This window comes from Moschus berezovskii, chromosome 12, assembly GCF_049115385.1.
Source record: "Moschus berezovskii isolate FMDL1 chromosome 12, NW_MosBer_1.0, whole genome shotgun sequence".
Lineage (NCBI taxonomy): Eukaryota > Metazoa > Chordata > Mammalia > Artiodactyla > Moschidae > Moschus > Moschus berezovskii.
In genome coordinates, this window is record NC_142471.1 from 36,556,309 (window position 1) to 36,569,534 (window position 13,226).

A 13,226-nucleotide genomic window follows, 5' to 3' on the forward strand; every position below is an offset into this window, starting at 1 on the left:
GCGGGGCGGGGCTGCCGGCGGGGCGGGGCTGCCGGCGGGGGCGGGACGCGGAGGGCGGCGCCGCGCCGGGCGGCCCAGGGAAGCGGCGCCCCTTTCTCAGCAGCCACCCGGCGCCGCGCCCCCGGCCCCGCCCTCCGCGCCCCGCCCCCGCGCTCGGACGGCCTGAGTCGCGCCCTACCGCCCCGCGCCGCCGAACTTGCTCTAACTTCCTTGGCCGAGCCCGGCCGCGTCGCTGCTGTCGCCGCCGCCGCCGCCGCACCGCGCCCGGGTGAGTAGAGCGCGGAGCCCCCGCTGGAGCGTCGGGCCCTGCCCCCCTCATTGTCTGAAGCCGATCCCCCCCCACTCCCCCCAGCGCCCTCTGGGGACAAGGGCTGATCCCCTGGTCCAGGGTCGGTCCCTCCAGCGCCCTCGCTCCTGCCCCGGGGCGGCCCGGCGGCCAGCGCTGGCTTTGTCTGCTCAGATCGCCCGCGAGGGGCTGAGGCCTTGGCCCGGACCCCGCTGAGTCGAACTCGGGCGCCGACCGGAGTGAGAGCCGCAGCGGTCAACCCGGCTGGCGCTCGGGGTTCTGTCGCCCTCGGCCTGTCCGCGTTCCCGGACGGGTGCCTGCTGGGGCCGGGTGTGGGTGGGAGCCCTCGGGGAGGGAGGGATCAGATTGCCGGTGTCCTGGGCTCTGCACCCCTCCCCAGCCGCGAGCCTTGGGATGGGCACTCCTTTCGGTTCCGTCACCGACCCTCGGCCGCCCAGAGCTCAGGCTAGAGGGTGGAGGGTGGCGCCGACCGGGGAGGGCGGTCCCCTCCCCTGCCCCGCCGCAAGTGTGCTCCCAGTCGCCCACCCTGGCCCTTAGTCCCGTTCTGCCCTTCACGGATTTGGGGCGGCCGGAGTTTGAGTAGGTGGTGATCCTGCTTCTCCGTGTTGGTAGTTTGGGGTTGTGATTGGGAGCAAACCCAACTCCTAGTATAACTAGAACTTCGGTCGAGTTGGGTCTGTGGCTGCGGAGTTCGTAAGTCCCGGGTCGCTGCTCCTGCCCGGTAGGGGTGGTGGTATTGGTAGGTAGGGTGTGTGTGTGTATTTGTGTAGAGACTTGTGCATCGGGACCGCTGGGACACGAATCCTGGGGATCACGAAGTTGGTCTCTCGCTGGAAGCAGTCCGTGCTGTTGGGAAGCGTCTGGCCCCCGGTGCTGGCCTGGCAGCTGGTTCCGGCAGCAGTGTACCAGTTCACAGGCTGTCTGTCCCTGGTGGTGGGGTCTAGGGGCATCAAGTCAACCTGGGCCCTGAATGCAGGGCATTGGACTGGAGCCTGTGCAGGTGTGCTCTCTGAACCACAGTCAGCTCCATAGGATTCCTCCCCTCTTCTGAGATGGGGGTTGCCCTCCGGTTGATAAAAGTGGGTGGAGCTGCTTGCCAAATCCTTCAGGGTAACCTTTCCCCTTCCCCTTGACCTCAAGGTACAGGAAGTTAGTGCCTGCAGAGTGCTTGGGTCACCGTTCCCTGTTGGTGAAGCGAAAGCTGGTGCCTCGGTCATCAGAGCACCCCAGCACCCCTACATCACCTCTGTCGTTCAGTAAGCCCTGTGGAAGGCTGAGCACCCTTGTTTCCAGGGGTCCTCCAAGCACCCTCAGAATGAAACGCATACTCCTCCGTGATGGCCCCACATATCCTTCCAGCTCCTCTCTCTGCTATCTCCAAACTTTGTCTTATCTTGAGGATCCTTGATGTCTGGGGGTCAGGCCTTGGAAGCCCAGGCTACTAGATGGATTTCCCCTCCTGTCTTCCTGCGTCCTCACATCTCTGAACTCCACGGCTTGAACATGATCTTCAGTTCATTCAACAAAGCTTGGTTGAGAATCTGTGGGGTGCCAGGCATTGTTGCAAGCACTGTTCTAGGCTCACAGCTCCCTGATTGGCTGTCAGTTCTATGCGGTCTTAGAACCTAGGCTGGACATGTAGTAGATGCTCTGTAGTGTTTATTAATCTGAACTCAATCTCAGCTTAGCAGCACTGTTCAGGCACACGAGTTCAAGCCCACTGGTGTGCATCCTGAGGTTTGTAGGTGCCTCTAGCAAGAAAGGGCAGGGAAAGGAAGAAACTGCAGAAGGTTTGACTGCTTAGGAAAGTTCCATCCTTTACCAGCTGGGTAGCTGTGCAAATCTCTGAGGCTGGGTGAGGGTGCCTCCCATCCCGCATTTGGGAGTGGGAGGACAGAACACATTCTCCATGGGGGAGGGGAGGGAGCTCTGCCCCGTAGGTCCTGGTGGTAGTGAAGTTTCCAGAGAGGCCGGGAAACTGGGAGTTCTAGAAGCTCTGGGTTGTGGAAGCATTTCCTGAGGCCTCACGCTGGGGTTACCTTGCGCTCAGGGATTTCACTTCAACTTTTACTGAGACAGAATTCAGCTTGGCAATGCTTACAAAGTGTACTTGTGCCAGTCCTGGGAAATCTTTGCTGGATTTAAAAACTGGAGGAGTTACGGACAAGCTTATAGCAATTACATGGAATGTTTAAATGTGTAGTAATCGTGTTTATTAACACTTAGTGTTTATTGAAACATATCACAAACTATCCAAGAAGCTTTATTTGTATTCATTCATTTAATCCTTGAAACAACACCGTACAGTGGGTAATGCTAATGTCCCACTTTACAGATGGTGAAACCATGGCCCAGAGAGGTCACCAAGTGAGTAACTTGCTTAAGGTCTGAATGTGAACTGGGTTTTCTCATATCTAATTAGATAAATTAGATAAAGCCTCCTCTCAGAAGTGATTCAAGTTGATTAGTACACTGAAGAGCCTGGCCCACAGAGGAGCTAGTAAATTCTTCAGTGCGGTTTCCCTTATATTCTCTGCTTCTGAAAGCATTTCATCTGTCTGGGCACAAAGCAGGTGTCTCTGAACCCCTGCTGGTTGACTGTCAGTGTAGCTTTTATCTCCCTAAGGCCAGGGAATGGGAAGACCAGCTCTACCATGCACAGAAGACTGGGGAGTGAGTCATTGCCTATAGCTGTCTAGATAGATCAGGGTTTGCGTGGTAACAATCCTCAAATCTCAGAGGCCTAAAGCAATGAAGGATTATTTCTTACTCACACCAGATTCATCGCATATCTGCTTTATGTTATTCTCATCATGGGACCGATGCTGATTAATTGGAACATTCCTGGTCACTTGGACCTGGAGACAGGGAGCACGGTGAATCTCCCCCTGGCTCTTAAAGCTTCCACCTAGAAGTGACGTTTCAGTAGCCAAAGCAGTCACATGGCCATACTTCCCTGCAGGGTGGGGAGTAAAAGAGGACTGTAAACATTTGGGGGAACAGCACTGATGTCTGCCACCTGCCCAACACTGTGCTGTCTCTGTAACTTATTCCCAAAGTCTAGATCTGAGTGTTATATGTTTCTGTGTCACCAGGAACATCAATCATAAATTAGTCAAAGAAATGTCATTTAGGTTAGAGATGAATTGAGGTGTCACGTTTGAAGGGCAGAGGTATGGTGAACAAAAATGCTTATTAGCATAGTAAGAGGTGGTCTGCAGAAGTGTCCTCTGACACTGGACAAGTTATTTTGAGTTCCTTGGGGTCTTCTTTTGCTCATTCATTTGTTCAGTCATCAGTTCGTGGGCCCAAGGACTGGTGCAGAGACCCTAGCCAGGGATTCTCTTTAAGCACTTATTTAGCTCCTTGCCTGGCCCTTGGGACTTTGAACTGGGTTCTAGGATCTCTGTTTCCTGCTGCTGGGTCCTGTGGCTTTAAGGAGGGATGTTATTACCCATGGGACGGGAAGCAGGCTCCTGCTCCCTGTCTCTGCCCTGACACATCAATCCTTGGATTTCTTGTCTTCCTCATATTCTGCATGTGGTGAGTAGGGGCAGCCAACTTTCTTGGAAGCAGGAGCAAGCAGAAATATCCCTATAGGCTTTGCCCTTCCCCTTCCACCAATGAGATTCCGAGGCTGAGCTTGCAGGCCTCGGGGTGTGGAAAGGTAAAGTGGTGATGTTACCTAAAGGATGGAGTCAAATGGAGATCAGGCTTGGATGTGGGGTTGGGGTGGTTCTCTGGCCTGTGATGCGGGTGGAACCCCTTTGTTAGTTGCATTTTCCCACCTGGGCCACCCTTGCAGGGTGTCCAAGAGCAGGCTACACTTTGGACCCTGCTTTTGTGCTTCGTTCCCTGCTTTGTCCCTGGTGACTTCCAGCAAGGCCAGGAAACACTGGTGGAGGTGGTGAGACCTCAGGTTCTTCTGCTTGTGGTTAACTCACTATCTTTAGGCATGTTTCCTCCTTTTTCAGGGCTTCTGTTTTCCTATCAGGAATACAGGCAGAGGTATTGGTCTACAGCAATGGTCTCGCTTTTGGCTGGTCATCAGAGTGCTCAGGGGACTCCATACACCAGTTTTTTGAAAGTCTTTGGTCTTAGTGAATGCCAGCATTCCTGGTTTGTCTTATCTTCATTATAGCAATGGGGGTAATTCATAATGTGTCAACATCTATTTTCTCCTTTAACAGCATGTTTTTTTGGTTCAGACAGAAAAGCGGTGTGTTGGACTAGCAAAGGGTCTGGCCTGGCCAGTGGGAAACAGTCAGTGCCTTTGCCGGTTACATGTACCAGTGAAGAATGTTGTCCATCACAGAGTGGACAGTGATGAGGCCAGCTTTCGAGTTGTACCTACTTTGTAGCTGAGTGACCTAGACAAGACTTTGAATTTTTTTTCTCCCTTTCTTGGACCTGGTTTTTTCATCTGTAAAGTGAGAAGAATCTGCCCTCCCTGTTCCTGGTGAAGTTACTGTGAAGCATATACACTTCAGGTTTGAGATGCAGTATGTGCAGCTCTTGAGTTAGGCTGATATACTCTGGTTTGGGACTGCTGCCGTGACTGACGGCTCTCAGCAAAGTGCTCACCAGCTGCGGATTCTGGGAACTGCACTTCCTCCGTTCTTGGGCCTGATGGGGGTCCAGTGGGGCTGGGTGGGGCTGGGCAGGGCTGGGCAGGGCTGGGCAGGGCTGTGGTTTTCTCTTAGGAGGCAGCAGGCCTGGTAATCTGAGATACGGTGGGCCTGGGCAGGCTTCTGGAGGTCTCTTCTGTCTCCCTCACTCAGCAGCCAGAGAGAAGTTCCTGGAGCCCTGATGTCCATCAGCTGGACAGCTGGAGGGACCAGCCTCTCCCTTCTTGGGCTCTGTCCACCTGTGCCTAGTGGCTGTGAGCTCTGGTAGTGGGGCCTTTGGGATCCTAGTCAGAGGTGCATTCCTAGTGCTGCCTCTCTGTGTCCCCCTGGAATTTGGGAGAGCTGAGGCCAGGCTTTCCTGCATGGGTAAGCTTTGGGGAGAAGTCACGCTGTGGGGCTGAGCAAAGGTTGACTCTGAGAAAAGGGTTGATGAACCGCCCCCTCTCTGGGTTTTCCCTTTCTACCTGTACTAACTACTGGGGCCTATGCCAGTCTGTTTTGCAGGGCCCAAAAAGCTTAAAAAAAAAAAAAAAAAGGCTTTGAGGAATGTGTTGTCCTGATACTCAGGAGAGGGGCCCTCAAACAGCAGTTGGAATTACATGAGTGTTTCCTGAATCTCTTCAGTCCATACCCTGAGGTCTGAGTGGTGAGTCTGGGAGGGCTGAGGGCAGCAGCATATCCCTGGACACGGTCCTAAGGCAGGGTCTGCAATTATGCATCAGAAGCTCCCCAGGGCACTGTGGGAAACTCGGGCTTATTGGAAATTGGCAGGTGGGAATAAGGAATATGATCGCCCCAGCTTCAGATTTGGTCTCCCATGGAGGGGCAACTGGGCCCCACACACCCTGCTCAAGTTCAGGCCATGGTGTGACTTTCAGCTTTTGGTCTGTTTTGATCCCCAGTCTGGGGTGCCCATTCAAGCTGTGCTCAGGACCTAGCTCTTTCCAGGCCCCCCAGCTGCAGCCACCAGCTGCTCCAAGGAAAGGCTCCTATTGCCCACCAGTGACCATTGCTGCAAAGAGACTGTTTCCTCTCCAGGTGACCTCCCTGATGTCTGGCTACTCTAGCTGGTTTCAGCCCTTTACTTCTGGGCCAGGCAGACAGGATCTGTCCCTGGGGCTTCTTGGGGGAGGCCCGCGTCCTGCCCCAAATGCCAGCCCCAGTTGTTCTCACACTCCAGGTCCAGGAAGACTTAGAGCTCCATATTGTTAAAGGAAAAAAAAATATCCTGACACTTGTGAACACAGTAAGGTAGACTTTCTTCAGGACTGTCATGATAGGTGTAAAGACTATAATGGTGGGGTTTTGCAGTAAGGGAGACAGATTGGGCTCAACCCCAAATATTACAGGGAAAAGTGGGAATTTACAGTCAGGGAGCAGAGTAGGGGGAGGGGCGGATAGATGGAGAATTTATGAGAGGGTAGGGTAGTTCTTTGTTAACAGATCTAACAGAATTCTTGCTGAAGTCAGGCTAGGGTGATCAGATAACAAGTGGGGGATGCTGCACCAGGAGGATGAGGATTTGGTCAGATGTGCAAGGTGACCAGCAAAGGAGGGTGGGGGAATCCTGGCTAAACTGCCTTAGCGGGATTCTTGCTAAAACTGGAATCTACCAGGACAGAGACAGAAGAAGGGGCAGAGGGCTCAGAGGAGCCTGACTAGCTTGGTCAAAGCCTTTGTTTGGTCTTGCCCACACTTCTTGCATTGGCCTGAGCTCATCACTACTTGTCGCTCAAGAGTGGTACCCTCTTTGTGGGCATCACCCTCTTGTTTCCAGAAACACTAGTCCTTTTCTTTTCAGCACTTACTGGCTCCTTGGCCCCTGCTTCCTCACAATTGGCCCCTTGACCACCTTCTGCACCCAGGAAACAGCCTTGGGTGAACCCTCGGCCTTGGTTCCCTGTGGCCCGCCAGTGCCGACTGCCCTTGTTGCCAGATCTGGTGGGAGCCGGATAACAGCCTTTTGACTCTGGACACCCCTCCCTACTTGACCCTCTTTCCTTGGCCTCTGTACCTTGTATTTCCTGTTCTCTGCATTCTGGGTAAACCAGTCCGACAACTTTATGTATCTGTTTCTCTCCCACTGGCTTTGGATACAACTATCTAAACTGCCTGACCTGGGCCAAGGGAGGTGCAGTGGGAGACTCTCTCCTCCCCACCCTCCTCCACTGCTGCAGATCCAGGGCCTTCTGGCCGGATCCCTGCCTACCCACAACAGCTTCCTTCCTCTGTGGTCTTCCCATACTCCTGGTTCTCTCTGCCCTTCTTGTCTGTTTGCTTACACCTGCGCAGATGACCCTGTTGGGTGTGTCTGCTACTCTCGGAGGTGTTCACGTCTCAGGAGCCAGCTTTTTAGGAACGAGGCCACTCGCTGTTGTGAGAAAAAAAAGGGAATGTGGAGAAAACCTGCTGGCTGCGGGGCTTGGAGCCTTCTCCACTTCCTGAAGGCTGGCTTCTACCCCAGCAGGGGAACAGTGGCTCTGTGCACCCATCCTGCCTCTGCTGTCATCGTCTCCTTTGTCCTAGTTGCTTCCTGTGAAGTACAAGTAATGATATAAACAAGGGGCCTGTCAACAACAAAAGAGCCAACAACAAAAAAGGGAGTAGGGAGGAGCCAGCGGCGAGCACCCTGGTTCAGGGGTGCAGTGCGCTGATCTCTCTGGAGCTCCTCTGGGCTGGGGAGTCCCGATGCTCTCTCTGTGGGAAGACAGATGTTGGGGGGAGGTGGTGCAAGGGGGGAGGTGCCAGCTGGGATGCTGTAGGATTCAGTGTGTTGAGCATCAGTGCCTACCTGGGTGTGGGAGCCCTGCCCACTCATGCAGAAAGACTGTGGGAGAGGCCAGCCTTGGTCTGATGAAGGGTGGGTGGTCTGATGGACCACAGCTCCTGAGGGCCCACTGAAGGGCCAGGAACTTGTTTCCAGTGGCTGAGGTCCGAGGTCTCCGGCTGCCTGTGTGATTCTGCTTGTCATGAAGTCTCATTTGTACTCCTTTATTTCCAGCCTCCTTGTTGAACATTGAACACTCATCAGAAAGCCTCTTACAGAGTAGGGGAGCCAAATTTACACCTCCCCCATTTCTAGCCACCTTTCTCTGTGGCCTGGGCACTCTGCAAGTCCTTAGGGGATCTTTGTGGTGGGCTCGGGGTGGGGCAGGGGACCTCTGCTAGGTAGACAGCTCCATCCAGGAAGCACTCCCTGCCTTCTAAGTGGCCTCACTCCAATGGTCTGGCCCATCCTGGTTCTAATAGGCATTGTGTCATACCCCTCAGAAGCTGGAAAGAGACTGAGATAGTTATTCTGTTGTCCCTTAGGGGGAAAATCACTCGGAGGAAATACATCAGTGCTTCTGAGTGCAGAGTATTTATTGATGTGTCAGTTAAAGTAGGCTTTTAAATAACATGTATGTATCCCTTTAGTAAGGAGCAAGCATGCACACCCATCTCATAGCTCCATTTTGCAGCTTGCATTTCCTGAAAGGTACAGGGAGTTTAGTGGTTAAGGGATTGGAGTTCATAGCTGGGATTTTGGAAAAACTGTTTTTAGCCTGTCCTTGGAGTTGGGCCAGGCCTAGAAATCTGTTGAAATAGCTTTCTTCAGCTGCTAAAATTGGGATGGGTTCGTAACACGAGGACCTTGAGCCTCACTGATGATTGGGGAGGGCCCTGAGAAGGGTCCCTGCCTAGGCCTGGGATGCCTGTGACTCAGCGCCCCCTGATCCTGGGGGTCTTACAGTCTCATCACAGACGGAGTGGACCTGGCTACAGGTGGTCCTCTATAGGTTTCCTTTCTGCCTTGGTCAGAATCCGCTCTTGGTCTTCCTAGGAAGACTTTCTATTTTGGGACCTGGGGAGAACTTGTGAGCGGGGAGCTCTATGAGTTGGTATGTCTGTCTTTATTTCAAAGAATGGCACCCCCCCCACCCCCACTCCGCTTCTTGTTCTAGGGAACCGCCTGCAGAGAGCTGCAAGCCAAATTTTTTGTGCTATAAACGAGGGGTTTTAAATGTCAATTCAGTTTTAACTTTTTTTATTTTCTAAAAATTCATGTTTATTTAAAAAAAATACATATTTATTTCAAAGATATGATATGTAGTAAAAATCAATATTTCCACCCCTGACTGCTTCACTTCTGCTCCCCTGAGGCCACATAACCATCACCAGACGTTGGGTGCCTAGTGAAGCGTGTCTGCCCTCCTCTTGTTTGTCCCCATGCCGTGCACACCTAATGGTGTTCTGATTTCTACCCTCAAGTTTATCTTGGGATTGTTCGATTTCAGCACACGTCATTCTAACAGTGGCATGGTATTCCTCTGTGTGGTCAGTCGTGATTCCCTTTATCAGCCCCCTATGGATGGACATTGAGGTTGCTCTCAGTGTTTGGCTGCTTCAAGCCAAGCTGCAGGAATGTCTTGCATGTACACGCTCAGAAGTCTGTTGTAGAGATGGCTAGATGGGGGAATCCAAGCGTGGGATGCTTGACCAGAAAAGAAACATGCTGTTTTGATCCAAGAGGGAGAATGAACTTTTCTGAGTTTTCCTTGTGGAAGGATCTTGTGTTTATGCCGTCAGACCCTAGAGCTGGAGGGGCCGTGGTGCTGGCTCGTTCCCATGTGGTCTGAGCGTTTCAGCTCAGGTCTGCCTGCCTTTGGAGCACCTGGTGTTTGTAGCCTTTGGCTGTGCCCCGTGGACCATGCAGCCTGTGCACCCAAAAGTGTGATTATAAGAGTGTGAAGAGGCAGTCAGAGCCAGGGAGGGTCTGGGGAGGCCGGGAGTGGGGAACTTCTCATATGTGGGCTTGAGTGACCCCAGGAGTTTGCAATAATTGAGCTGGGTATGAAGCCTGGAGTCTTGGAGAAACAAACAAGGAACTGGGAATCAGTTTGTAGAAGAAAAGATCCTTCTTGGGTTTCAGGGGTTGGTGTGAGGCCTCTGGTCGAGGTCTCACTAGACCATCCGCCGCCCTGAGATCCCCCATCTCCTACCTGCCCAGCAGCCCTGCCTGGCTTTGTGCAGTTTCAGGCTGCTCTGGAGAGGACTGCCACCTTGTGATTTTAAAAGCCGGTCTAGAAGGCACCTGGTGTAAATAATAGATGAATTTTTCTGTTTTGAGCAGGCAGCTTCCTTGAAGAGCAGATGCGGGAGTGAGGGCAGGTGAGGTTTTCTTCCTGGGGTGCGTTTGAGGGTTCATGTCTACTGGGAATCCTTCTGGGGGTCCTGGGAGTGCTCTGGCAGTTTCTCCACCCCTGTGGCCACCGTGTGCCCCTGAAATGACCATAATATTCCCCTGTCTGGCTCTGGCGACCTCATACCTAGACAGGGCAGGGCAAGAAGGGAGGAGATTTTAGGACTGGCTGGCGGAGAACTCCCCTAAAAAGCAATGTGCTCGGTATGACCCTGCCCTGGTGAGTCTGAGACCCGCGTCTCTACCCTGTCTCTCCCACCATTGCCCTTACTTGCCGCCCCGTGAGAAGTCCACAGCTTCCCATGCCCACAGCTCTATTGTATGGGGCCTGGAGCTTGGCGGCATACAAGTTTCTATTGTGGCCGGGTGGCAGCTCGGGCTGACCTGTGGGGCTGAGGAGGTGGGGCCTAGGGACAGACAGTGGAGCTATTCATGGGCTCTGCCCCGTTTCCTGCTGCCTCCCATTGTGGACAATTTTGGGGGGAGGGGAGGGGAGCAGGAGAGGGGGTGGCCAGTGCAGCTATTGTTCCTGGCAGTGGGAGCCCATTATGCTTAATAGAAGTCCTTTGGTGAACAGATCTTAGCCAATCCAGGGCCCCGCTCCTGTTCTCTGATGTTGGGTGAGCTGCCTAGCCCAGCTGTGCCCTCTCTCAGCAGTCCCCATCGCTGCAAATCTGGAAGGATCCTGCCCTTTGGGTACCTCTGTCAAGACTCCCCTTCCTCCCTCTCAAGTCCCCAGGTTCTGCCTGGAACCTCCCTGGGTAAGAGCGCTGAGCAGCTCAGCCACCTGCCCACTGCCTCTGGGAGTGGGTTTCTGCCTGAGCTCTCTCAGCCCAGCTGCATCCTTGGGTGGGGGCCAGGCGTGTGCCTGGGTGGCTGTCAGTCTTGAGGCCCCCACTTTCCTTTATACCTCAGCGCCCAGTGTCCCTGTGCCTCGCTGAAGTACTCAGCTGCAGAAAAGCCTGCTTGCTGGCCGGCCAGCCTGCAGCCTCCTCGCTGCCTGAGCCACAGCCATTTTTCTTTGTTCTGCCATCTCCGGGCTCTTGAATCTCAGGCAGGCGGTGGCAGGCTGGGCAGGCAGCAGGCAGCAGGCACACAGTACCAGCGGAAGCCCTTGTGACATGAATCTTCCCACTGAGCCGATGCTGTGCGGTCTGCTTGCTGTACCGTTACTTCCCCCAGCTGTACCCCCGGCTCCCCAGTGGTGCTGAGATTTCTCTTTGTTTAAAGAGGGTCTTGCCATCTTATTGGATCACAGTGCTGCTGGCTTGTACAGTGGGAAGAGAGAAAGGGCTTGCCTGTTTGTGCCACTGAAGATGTGTAAGAGAGGGAGAAGGACTGAATTCACGGACGCCTTTGGGAGCACCATCCTTCTGGTCTTTGGCAGAAAAAGCCACTCCCAAGTGCAGAATGTGATCTTCCTTTACCTCCTCGTCCTTCTCCATGAAAGAGTCATGTCAGGACAAACTCTTAGCATTTAGTGGCAGGGGTAGTTGGAAAAACAGTGATTTTTGTTTTTTGGGTTTTTTTTTTTTTCTTTTGAAGGGTCTCTATGATTATGGTATTCAGTATTCTTGCCTGGAAAATTCCACGGACAGAGGAGCCTGGCGGGGGCCCCAAGAGTTGGACACGACATAGCGAGCACGTGCCACCCACACCCCGCCCCCACACCCATCATCCTCTGAATGTCTCTTTTGCATCTGAATGTCTCTCATCCTCAGTTTTTGCATCTGAATGTCTCTCATCCTCAGTTTTTGCATCTGAATGTCTCTCATCCTCAGTTTTTGGTGAGCAAATTGAGCTTCCTCCTGGGGGGTCTGATTTTACTCAGTGTGAGGTCACAGCCCAAGCTGAGGGTTACTCTTTCTGAAAGTGTGCCCGTCCCATATCACAAATCAACTTTCTTTACTGCAGTCTGTAATTGTCCCCCTGCCTTTGACATTGAGTTGTTTGATGGAGAAATCTTGAGCTCTCACTACTTTCTGTGTTTGTCTTTTTATTTTATCTTTCCAAAACCCATCCATCTTGAGATCAGCCTGGCTGTCTTATCTGACTTTTATCAGCCAACCTCCTAAATTAGGAAGCAGGTCCCAGGCCTGGACAGGGTTGCCCCCTTGGAGTGCCCTTATTGCAGCAAATGTTGAACCAGACTCAGTTAAAAGAGCTAGGTTCACTGTCATATATGTTGAAACATAGATGCACCTTTTAGAGTTTTTTGTTTATTGTCATTCTGTTGCTAAGTTATGTCCTACTCTTTTGTGACCCTATGGACTGTAGCCCACAAGGCTCTTCTGACCATGGAAGTCTCCAGGAAAGAATACTGGAGTGGGTTGCCTTTTGCTTCTCCACTGGATCTTCCCAAACCAGGAATCAACCCCTTGTCTCCTGCATCGGCAGGCGGATTCTCTACCTCTGAGCCATCAGGGAAGCCCAGTTTTTAGGGTAGTTGGGCCCAAACGAGGGTGAGAAAGGTCATGATTGAGGCAGTATACTGCTCCGGAAAAGCACAGGGCGGTAAGGTGAAGCATTGGGTCCCAGCTGTGCCGCTGGCCTTCTGGGTGACCTTGGTCACTCATTTCCATGGGCATAGGTCTTTGGAAAGTGGAAAGGTTGCTCAGATGAACTTTGGTTGTTTTTGAGCTGTGGCTTTTTGAATTCTATGAAACTAAGTCCAAAATGCTTGTTCACTACACTGAACCCCTCTCGCCAACTCTGGGTACTTTTTTGGGAGAAATATCATTGGACGTGGTTAACGGAGGGCATCTCTTCCCGTGTTTTTTTTTTTTTTCATCACGTTCTTGAGGGGCTGGTAGTGGTGATGATGACCTCCCCAGATGTCTGTGGTTTTCACAGGGAAACCCACCCACCGTGAGCCCAAAAGCACACAACCGTCCTCAGGGGCTGAGTGTGGCATTGGGAAATAGATAATAGCATTGACCCGTTTCTTGGACATACCACACTCCCTCTCTGGTAAACCTGGGAGGAGGCAATAAAGGCTGTTTATTTTGTGTTCTGCTAAAATGAGGCCAGGCTGTTAAAAATAGAAATAAAACTTATAAGATAGAGATACCCTCTGTATTTAAATATCCTCTTTGGTTCTGGGAGGTGG

The 13,226-nt window shown here is 52.7% G+C and overlaps 1 protein-coding gene across 2 annotated transcripts in view; it reads left to right on the forward strand.

Annotated features, from left to right (window-relative positions):
• Positions 1 to 115: 115 nt before the first annotated feature.
• Positions 116 to 13,226, forward strand: part of TSPAN14 (tetraspanin 14) — a 54,106-nt gene continuing 40,995 nt past the window's right edge. Inside the window, exon 1 of one of the 2 annotated variants that reach the window (XM_055425325.2) lies at positions 116 to 268. The gene's annotated coding sequence lies outside the window, so the exon portion shown is untranslated. The remainder of the gene's footprint in view (positions 269 to 13,226) is intronic. The other variant, XM_088842067.1, reaches the window with a different exon arrangement.